The following is an 11652-nucleotide window of genomic DNA, read 5'->3' as shown; positions in this document are numbered from 1 at the left end:
GGATAACAGGTCCACATTTGAATTCAACAGGATTTGTAGAAGTCATTCATAGCATGTTAGAGGATGAAAAAAAAAAGAGATTGCTGCTTCCAAAAGAAAAAAATATTTGAGGAATAAAGAAAGAAGAAGAAAAACATGTAGGAATGCACACACACACACACACACACACTATATATATATATATATATATATATATATATATATATATATATATATATATATATTCTGAGTAAATATTTTCTGGCCTAGCCTTCAACTTGTTAGACTGGTCTACTGGAAACAGGGCAGGGGTTACATGACATTACTGGAAGGGAAAAATACCCTGCCAGGACTTAGTCTCAGAATATATATATATATATATATATATATATATAATTTAATTATTAATATATATTTTATATATTTATATATATTCTGCTTGTCTAAATTGGCTGATACTGACATGTAGAAAAGTATTAGAATTTTTCAAACCAGAGGCCTCTAAGTGAAACTATGTATCTATCATCATCCAAGCATTCCATATCACCTTTATCATACTGAAACCACTAGAAACCCACTGTGAGATATCTACATTCTATATCTGAGATTACTGATGAAGGCTGCTAGCTTCTGCTCTCCAGAACTCCTAGCTCTAGGATCTGCCTGATTCACTGTTACTTGAGTGAGAAGAGGAGTATAAGAGAGTGATTTATTCTGTGAATCTTTCTAATCATTTTAAGTATAACTTTAGAAGATTAGGTAGACACACTGATTTTTTAATTTTTATTTCTCTCTTTTATTTTGTATATTTGTTTTGTATTTTTCTTATTTATTTATTTATTAACTTTACAGCCTGATCTTAGTTCCCTCTCCCACAGTCCCTCTCCCCATCACCCTACTATCCCTTCTCCTCTGAAAGGTAGGGTAACCCCTAAGTAACCACCTTACCCTGGTATACCAAGTCTCTGCAGGGTCAGGCACATCTTTTCTTGCTTAAGCCAGACAAGGCAGCACAGATAGGAGAAGAGATTGCCCAAACAAGGCAGCTCAGCTAAAAGAACATATCCCACATACAGGCAACAGCTTTAGGGAGAGTCTCCTCTCTAGTTGTTCATGACCCATGTTAAAATCAAGTTTGTCAAACAAAGCCCCTTTTCGGCATCTAATGAAATGAACATATGACTTTTTTCTTTCCGTTTATTTATATGGCGGATGGATATTCATATATTCAGCCATCCCAGCATCCCTAGGATGAAGCTACTTGATTATGTTAGATGATGTTTTTGATGTTTTCTAGGATTCAGTTTGTGACTATCTTATTGAGAGTTTTTGCATCAAGTTTTAGAAGAGAAATTACTCTGAAATTTACTTTCATTGTTGACCTTGTGTGACTTAGGTATTAGGAAGACTGTGGCTTCATAGAATCGGTTTGACAGTGTTTCTTCTGCTTCTGTTTTGTGGAATACTTTGAGGAGTATTTGTGGAATAGTTTGGTAGCATTCTGCATTAAAACCATCTGGCCCTGCACATTTTTGGTTAGAAGAATTTTAATGAGTCCTTCTATTTTCTTGGAGTTATAGGGCTGTTTAAATAGTTTTAAATAGTTTATCTGATTTTGATTTAAGTTTGTTAAGTGGTATCTAGTAAATCATCCATTTCATTTAAATTTTCCTTTTATTTGGAGTGCAGGCTTTTGAAATAAGACCTAATGATTTCTTTTTAATTTCCTCAGTTTCTGTGTTATGTCTACCCATTCATTTCTGATTTTGTTATTTTAGGTTCTGTCTCTGTCTTTTGGTTAGTTTGGCTGAAGGATTGTCTATCTTGTTAATTTTCTCAAAGAACTAGCTCTTGGTTTTGTTGTTTGTATTGTTTTCTTTGTTTCAAATTGATTGATTTCAGCACTGATTTTGCTTATTTTCTGCAGTCTACTCCACTTATGTCCTTCCTTCCTTCCTTCCTTCCTTCCTTCCTTCCTTCCTTCCTTCCTTCCTTCCTTCCTTCCTTCCTTCCTTTCTTTCTTTCTTTCTTTCTTTCNTTCCTTCCTTCCTTCCTTCCTTCCTTCCTTTCTTTCTTTCTTTCTTTCTTTCTTTCTTTCTTTCTTTCTTTCTTTCTTTCTTTCTTTCTTCTTCTTCCTTCCTTCCTTCCTTCCTTCCTTCCTTCCTTCCTTCCTTTCTTCCTTTCTTTCTCCTAGAGATTTTGGGTGTACATTTAAATGCTCATGTGAGAACTTCTTAATTTCTTTATGAAGGCACTTGGTGCTGTGAACTTTCCTCTTAGCAGTGCTTTCCTTGTGTCCCATAAATTTCGGTATGTTGTACCTTCATTTTCATTGAATTCTGGAAAGTCTTTAATTTCTTTATTTATTTTCTGTTCCAGGGATCATTGAGTAGTTGTTCAGTTTCCATCAGTATGTAGACTTTCTGTTGTTTCTATTGTTGTTGAAGACCAACTTTAATCCATGATGGTCTGATAGAATACAAAGTGTTATTTCAATCTTCTTCTCTATTGACACTAGCTTTGTGGCCCAGTCTATGGTGAATTTTGGAGTAGGTTCCATGAGGTGTTGAGAAGAAGGTATACTTGTTTTTGTTTGGGTGAAATGTTCTATAGGTATCTGTTAGGTCCACTTGATTCATAACCTCTGTTTCCTCATTTGTCTGTTTAGTGTCTGTCTCGATGAACTTTTAATTGGTAAAGAGTGTGATATTGAATTCTCCTACTATTGATGTGTGGGATTTGATGTGCAATTTAAGCTTTAGCAATGTTTCTTTTACAAACGTGGGTACACTTGTGTCTGGGACATAGTTATTCAGAATTGATATATCATCTTGGTGGATTTTTCCTTTGATGAGTATATATCTTTTGATTACTTTTAGTTTTCATTCCTTGTTCCCTGTTTCTTTCTATTAATTTGAGTTGAAAGCACATTTTACTAGTTATTAGAATGGCTACTCTGTCTTGCTTCTTGCATCAATTTGCTTGGAAAACTTTTAACCAATCCTTTACTCTGCAGTAATGGCTATCTTTACTGCTGATTTGTGTTTCTTGTATGCAGCAAAATTATGGATACTGTTTTTACATCCATTCTGTTAGCCTATTTCTTTTGGGGGGAATTGAGTCCTTTAATATTGAGATATATTAATGAATACTGATTGTTGCTTCCTGTTATTTTGGTGTTGGTGGTGTTCATGTTTGTCAGTGTTTGTGTGTGCTTCTCTTGTTTTTGCTTATATGGAGTTATTTATTTCCTGTGTTTTCTTGAATATAGTATCATCCTCCCTGGGTTGGGATTTTCTTTCTAGTATTTTCTGTAGGGATGGATTTGTGTCTAGATAGTATTTAGATTTGGATTTGTCTTGAAATATCTTGTTTTCTCTATCTGTGGTGATTGAATATTTTGCTGAATGTAGTTGTCTAATTTGGCATCTGTGGTCTTGTAGAGATTTCAAGATATCTGTTCAGGCCCTTCTACCTTTTAGAGTTTCTGTTGAGTTAGTTGTGTGTAATTCTGATAGGTCCACTTTTGTATGTCACTTGTACTTTTTCCCTTGCAGCTTTTAGTATTCTTTTGTGTTGTTCTGTAGATTTTGTGTTTTGATTATTATATGGTGGGAAGATTTTCTTTTCTGGTCCAGTGTAACCGATGTTCTATAAGGTTCTTGTATGTTTATGGGCATCTCACTTCAGGTTGGTAAAGTTTTCTTTTTTTTTTATTACGTATTTTCCTCAATTACATTTCCAATGCTATCCCAAAAGCCCCCCATACCCCCCCCCACTTCCCTACCCACCCATTCCCATTCTTTTGGCCCTGGCATTCCCCTGTATTGGGGCATATAAAGTTTGCAAGTCCAATGGACCTCTCTTTCCAGTGATGGCCGACTAGGCCATCTTTCGATACATATGCAGCTAGAGACAAGAGCTCCGGGGTACTGGTTAGTTCATCATGTTGTTCCCCCTAGGTAAAGTTTTCTTCTAAGATTTTGTTGATGTTTGCTGTCCCTTTGACCTGAAAATATTTTTTTCTTCTATTCCTATTAATATTAGGTTTGATCTTTTCAAAGTTTCCCAGATTTCCTGGATGTTTTGTGTCATGAATGTTTTCTATTTTGTATTTTCTTTGGCTGATATATTGATTTTGTTTTTCTATTGTGTTGTCATCACCTGAGATTCTTTCTTCCATTCCCTATATTCTCTTGGTGATGCTTATGTCTGTAGTTCCTGTTCTCCTCCCTAGGTTTTCCATCTCCAGGATTGCCTCAGTTTGTGTTTTTCTTTATTGCTTCCATTTCACTTTTCATGTCTTAGATTTAATCATATACTTCACCTTTTTAATTTTATTTTCCTATATTTCTTTATATTTATTTGCTTCTGGTTTTAATACCTCTACATGTTTGAATACATTTTCCTGTATTTCCTTAAGGGATTTATTTACTCATGTCCTCTTTAAAGTCCTTTATCGTCTTTATAAGATTGGATTTAAGATCCTCTTCTTGTGCTTCAGTTTCTGTAGGAAATCCAGGGTTTTTAGCAAGGTAGCTGGACTCTGGTGGTGCCTTATTACCCTGGGTCTTGTTGATTTTTCTTATGCTATCTTTTAGACTTCTGGTTTTCAATGATATGAGCTGGATAATCCTGATGGCAGAAGGACTTCTCAGAAAAGTGGGGTAAGCCATGGGCTCGAAAATGGAGATCAGGGTACCTGATTCTGTTGGTCTTGCCTCAGGCTGACACCACTCTGCAGACTGTGTCCCACTCAGACCCAGTTGGGGTGGCAGGGAGATCCAGCTAGGATGGGTGGTCAGGTGAGGTTCCAAGCTAAGGTTAGGTTTGAAGCCCCAGAAGGTTTAGACATGGAGACAAGATGCTCTTGAGGTACCTAAAGTCTCCTCCAGAGCAGGGAGCCAGGCCAGATATGGACAAAGGTGCTACAGGGAATGTGTTTGCTGCTACTCAACTTTGCTGGCTGCATAGAAAGAGCAGTTGGGGAGGGATACAATTAGCATCTTTTTAACCCACTAAGTCCAAATAATGATACCACATGGGGTTACCTCCTAGAACATGGGCAACCTACCAGGACAAAAATCAATCTTATGTTTATGATGTTCCTATGTTTTTAAATAAGGTTTTGGCATACTATTCTATAAAAGACCTTCAACAATAAATACATATTAAGGTGTATTTCATATATAGCAAATTTACTAAAACTACTAAATTTAAATGCATTTTCCCTATGACCAGATTTCATTTCAAGCAAGTATTTTATAAATTCAACTGGGTTACCAGTGTACTATGCATACATTTTATAGACTACATATTTGGCTTATATCAGAAGTAGATTTGTGTAAAATAAAACTTTCTAACCAGATAATGTATTTTAAAATGCTATGTAAAACTTTATTTTGATTTTAAATTGTAGAGATTTTTGTCCGCCTTTCTGCTAGTAAAGTATATATTAATATAAGATTCATTTTGTTTTTAATTGTGTGTATAAATGTGTATGCTTGTGGTGGGGATGTCTTAGTCGCTCTTTTCTATTTCTCTGGAAAGACACGATAAACACACAAATACTTATAAAGGAAAATATTTAACTAGGACTGGCTTACAGTCCTAGAGATTTAGTCCATCATGACAGTAAGCATAGTAGCACACAGGCAGACATGGTCCTGGATAGGTAGCTAAGAGTTCTATGTCTGGATCAACAGGCAGCTGGAATATAAAAAGAAACGCTGGGCCTGGCTTGGGAATTTGAAACCCTAAAGTTCACCCCCAATGATACAATACTTCCAACAAGGTAGTCTGGCAAGGCTCTCCTAATCTCATTCAAGCAGTGCCACTCTTGCATTCAAATATAGGTGTCTATGGGAGCATTTGTATTCAAAGTAACAAATTCCACTCCCTGGACCTAGGCTTGTAGCCCTAACATAATGCAAAATTTCATTCAGTCCAACTTCAAAATTCCTCATGCATAGTCTAATACTGTCTCAATACTATTTAAAAGTCCAACGTTTCTTCTGAGACTTATGGCAACCTCTTAACTGTAATCTCTTTAAAATCAAAATCAAAAAGTACATCACATATTTCCAACATCTAATGGCCCAGAATATCAGAATATATACTACAATTCCAAAAGGGAGGAAAGGAAGCATAGTGCAGAAATAGTGGATGAAAGCAAGACCTAAAATTAGTAGGATAAACTCCAAATTCCATGTCCCCATATCTGATGTCAAAAGTCTTTTCAGATTTCCAATCCCTTTTGGTTTTGTTGCCTGCAATTCATTACTTTCATTTGGGCTAGTCTTACATTCAGTCAACAGCTATCTTTAGCAGGTATTCCATGACTCTGAACTCTCCAATATTTTGGAGACTTCAAAGCAATCCAGGCTTCCCCTTCACAGCTTCATACATTGGTCACTCTGGGCCTGCATATAGGGGCACCCCAGACATGCTTTGCCTCAGTGGCTTTCCTTAGTCATGGAAGGAGATTCTATTACCACTTTCTTCTAACCTTGACTTTCAAGCCAGAGCCATGTGTTCAGTGTTGCCAAGTTCTCCTGATTGTTGGAGCTGGAATATGGCCTTCTTGCTTACTACATCTGCATCAGATCTAATTCTGTTTTCAATGGTTTCCTTCATTGCGTAAGTGTTTCTTTAGTTTCTTTTAACAAATTAAAAGCTTAGTGGGGTGGGATCTTGTCCTGAGGTTACCACTACCTTTATTCCATTAAGTATAAAGCTTTTCTTTAAGGTTTTTCTCTCCTTGAGCACAGAAGAAATATTGCACCTAAAAAGGAGTAAAGAATCAACAAGAATGATAGCAATTTTAGGAATTTTGGAACATGATTAAGAATCCAAACCTAAGAAATTCTGCTACAAAGGAGAGAACTGACCATTAACAAACAACATATAAAATATAATCAGTAAAATTATAAGAAAAAGAATACCAAATGTAGAGACATGAACATCTAAGCACAAAAAGTATTTAGATTTACAAATGGACATGACCAGAGAAGAACTCCCACAATACACATAGTCAGAATGTGAAACATGCAAAGCAAAATATAGAAAAAAGCCATGTGAGAAAAGTGATACTTCACATACAAAGGAAAATACATCAATATAACAACAGGCCTCTCAGCAAAATCTTTAACGGCAGGAAAATCTGGTATGGTATATATCAAACTCTGGAACTAAATAACTGCCAACTATGTCTAGAAAGTTAACTTTTAATACCAATGGAAACATAAAGATATTCCAAGATAAATATGAACTTAAGGAAGCCATGTCTGTTAAACCATCTCAGTAAAACAAATATATTATACTTTTTCTCATATGCACATTCTAGTTTTTCTTTTCACAAAACCATGAAAAGAAATGTTTTTGGGGGAAGAAAAAAGGACACAGTATAAGAGAGGAGGTGGACAAAAGAGAGTAATGAAGAAAAATAAGAGCAAAATACATAATGCTCCTGTAAGAAATCTTACCAAAAAAAAAAACTTATTACTTATACAACAGATATACTTAAATGTAATAACATATAGAAAAATTATAATTCTAATAGCTGAATAATTGCCTAATTTTACTTTAAACGTACTCAAACATAATCCTTCAAATTTAGAATAGCTTAAGTAAGGTCTGGAGAGTCAACTCAAGTGATAAGAGCACTTGTTTTCTTCCAGAGGACTAAGGTTTAATTCTCCAGCACCTACATGGAGGCTCACAGACATCTGTGAGAATGTCACAGACATTCCAATTCTAGGAGGTCTGGTGCCCTCTGCTAACTGCTGAGGTCACCATGCATGCATGTGGTACACATACATACATATATACATGCAGACAAAATACTCACACAAAAAATGAATAGCAGAGCATAGTGACACATGCCTTTAACTACCACATTGGGGACACAGAGGAAGGCAGATCTCTGAGATGAAGGGTAATCAAGACAGCCAGTTTATGTATGAAGAGAAACAAACACTATCTTAAAATTAATTCATTAAGTGAACAAATCTAATTTTAAAAACAGCAAAGTTAAAAGAAAACAAAACTAATTACACACACACACACACACACCATGTTACTCTAGGTCAGGGTTGAAAAGTTTTAGGTACTAAATATTTCAGTCCCTTCAGGACAATGATGTTATCATTACTAAAGCTCTTGTGGGCAAAAATAATTCCAGAGAATTATTTTTTTTAAATCAATGTGTGTTCATTCTAGTAAAACTTTTTCTGTGGACATAAATATCTGTTGTTCCATTTTCAAAAAGGAATAAGTTCAAATGTTTCTCATTAATAAACCCTTAGGATTTACCCAAATATCTTGATACTTAGCCAAAATTACCAAATCAATAAAAACTTTGTTTCTGAACATTTAAAATATTTTTATTCGTTGACAAATTCGTACATGCAAAGAATTATAATTATAATCACTCATTTATTTCCAAACTTTGTAATTTCTATTATCTGTGTTGCTGAAGTGAATATTTGTTTCTAAACTTCAAATTTATCTCAGTTTACTGTCAAAATCCTACAGAATATTTTCAATAGTTTTTTTAAAAACAAGGCAGTTCAATACATTAAAGTCTATCCTAGATTGATCTGATTCTTCAGTTGCAACTGCTGTGAATGACCTTAAGTAACCCTGGTCAGTTGGCCGTGCATACTTTTCCAGTATTCTATAAATAAACAAAACCATTAGAGTGTTCTGTGAAGTTTTACAACTAGACTTCCAGCATCTCCTGAAATCTTTCAGATTAGGTTGAGTAAAACCAGGTACAGTCTGGCATGCATGAAGCCTATCCATTCTATAGACCGTGTTCTTCTGACACAAATTGTGGAGATTCACAACTCGTCTTTCTACACTTGACCATGCTTCTGTCTGCATGTCCCCAGTAAGTTGAATTATGTGGAAGCCTTGATCTAGATGCCTTTATTTGGTCTCTTATCTTCATCTACCTATAGTGCCCAGTTCTTAAACATACTGATACCATATCTCAGCCCCAAGAAATTCTGATTTATGAAATATAGTACTTGGCCTATAAAAACATTCCTCAGCATGTATTTAACAAACCATGCATGGAGACACTTGTTAAAGCTGGAAAACAGTGAAATAATGCTACTACTATGTGCACAAGTTGGATAACTCAACATAACGATACCGATTTTTCTGAAATTGATCTTCAGATTTAATTTTATCCCCAATAAAATCCTGTTAACAGCAAAAAAAGTATTTTATAGTTTGACATTACATAGATCAAAGAAAATATATATGCTTAAGTTTCATTATTTACATGGAAAAATACTCTATTACTATTGTACAGGATATACTACAGTAAAGAAAAATATAAAAAACAACCACATTGTAATAAAAGAACCTAGTGGGGAACCCCCCACTCAACTCCCGATTCAGTGTGCACCCAAGAATCATGAACAGAACATAACGCCTTGATGTAAAAACACGAAGTAGTTTAATGGCAAAGCTCGGGGTCAAAACGTATCTCACGCAGGAGACAGTGGATTCGACCACGAGGCTCAGAAGCTAGGGGTTTTTAATGGGATAAGGGGCTTAGGGGTGTGGAATTCAGCATAGCGATATACTATTGGCTTATTCAAACATTAACAGAAAGATTACATGTCAGCAAAAGGGCATCAGGACTTTGTTCCTGGGGGCTGGGGGCTTATCTTTGTTCACATAGCAACCAGTTGATGTATGACTTTACCCGGTGTCAAGGGGCAGTAGACAGAGGGGAGGTTCTGGCCAGGTGGTATTGACTCAGACAAGATAACCCTGCTTATGTCCTTGCATTCTTTTTCATCTTTACAGTCAAGCTGTTCTTAGGAATGTCTTAACAACAGCCCTGCCTGTTCTGCTTTGTTCTCAGCCCCAGGCCTCGGGCTCATAGACAACTCTTTTACATGAATCACAAGTTACAAAATCTCATTTTCCTTCAGTAACACAATAACACTTCAGTAAAGATTAAACACACTCCAAATAATTCTACATTAAATGAATGATGAAAGACTGATAAACAGATATGTTTAAAGGTCTTGATCACTGCTGAGGAGGAAGCAAGTTGGATGATGTCACTGAAGAATACACATAAAAATGCTTTTAACCGAAGAATATGTAATTTCATCTTCCCTTTTTATTTTCAATGACAAGGGGAAATCAAGGATCTTCAAGACATTTGGCTAAAGTACAGCCTCCACCACTATTGTGTTGTTGTTGTTTTGTTTTGTTTTGTTTTTTTATCTTTAGTAGGATTTTGGTAAATCTGAAAATCAGGTTATATTAATCACACATCCAAAGTGTGAAGGTCTTACATTTTATACAGCATAAAATAATGGTGGTAAATAATTCATTACTGTTTATAAGTGTATATTTCCAAAATTAGAATGTATTCACAATAGAAAATAATGGAGTTCACTGTGACACTTGCATATTATATATCATGTACTCTTATCATGTTCACTCTAATCTCCTCTTGTTACTACTCTCTCTGGCTCTGTTCCTCTTTCCAACTCATCCAATGCTGACTTTAATCTTTTATAGGGCTACCAAGATTTCTCAGCAGGTAATGGTGCTTCTCATCAATCTAAGCCTGAAGACCTGGGTTCTAGCCACAGAACTCATGTGGTATAGGGATAGAATCGACTCTCATAGGTAGCCTCCTGATTTACACACACAGGAACACATACAAAATAGATGAATGAAATACAAACTTATACACATATACAGGATCTGCATATGAGAATATATGCACTATTAGCCTTGTAAAACTGGCATATTTTAATTAATATGGTGATCACCAGGTCTGTCTATTTTCCTGCAAATAATATAAATTTTCCTTTATGTCTGAAGAAAATTCCATTGTGTACTTGTGGCATTTTTTTTTCTGTATCTGGTTTTCTTTTGTTGTACATCTAGGCCGATTACATAACAAGGTTAACTATTGTGAATAGTGCCAACAAACATGTGCACTCAGGCACCTCAACTTTATACTGATGTAGATGTCCAAGGAATCTTTTTTATTGAAAATTCCCCCAACACATTTTACTTAAGGCCTTTTATTTTCTTTCTTTTATTTAACCATGTATATATGTTCATGGGGGAGTACTATTCATGAGTTTGGTGTTCCAGGAGGCCAGATTTTCTGGAGCTAGAGTTACAGGTGCTTGTACTGTGCAATATGGGTACTGAGAATGGAACTCAAATACTCTGGAAGGGCAATATCAACCCTTATTCACTAAGACTCCAAGATTCTTCCTTTTCTTTTTTTTTAATTTATTTTTTATTAGGTATTTTCCTCGTTTACATTTTCAATGCTATCCCAAAAGTCCCCCAAACCCACCCCCCCAATCGTCTATCCACCCACTCCCCCTTTTTGGCCCTGGGGTTCCCATGTACTGGGGCATATAAAGTTTGCAAGTCCAATGGGCCTCTCTAGTGATGGCCGACTAGGCCATCTTTTGATACATATGAAGCTAGAGACAAGAGCTCCTGGGTACTGGTTAGTTCATATTGTTGTTCTACCTTTAGGGTTGCAGTTCCCTTTAGCTCCTTGGGTAATTTCTCTAGCTCCTCCATTGGGGGGCCGTGTGATCCATCCAATAACTGACTGTGAGCATCTACTTCTGTGTTTGCTAGTCCCCGGCATAGTCTCACAAGAGA

At 35.8% G+C, this 11652-nt stretch overlaps 1 pseudogene; it reads left to right on the top strand.

Moving 5' to 3' along the window:
* Positions 1–9987: 9987 nt before the first annotated feature.
* The window catches only part of LOC110287465, a 5759-nt pseudogene continuing 4094 nt past the window's right edge, over positions 9988–11652 (top strand).

The sequence above is a fragment of the Mus caroli genome, chromosome X (genome assembly GCF_900094665.2).
Source record: "Mus caroli chromosome X, CAROLI_EIJ_v1.1, whole genome shotgun sequence".
NCBI classification, from domain to species: Eukaryota; Metazoa; Chordata; class Mammalia; order Rodentia; family Muridae; genus Mus; species Mus caroli.
Note: the sequence above shows the minus strand (reverse complement) of the source record. Positions and strands in the feature narration are given on the sequence as shown.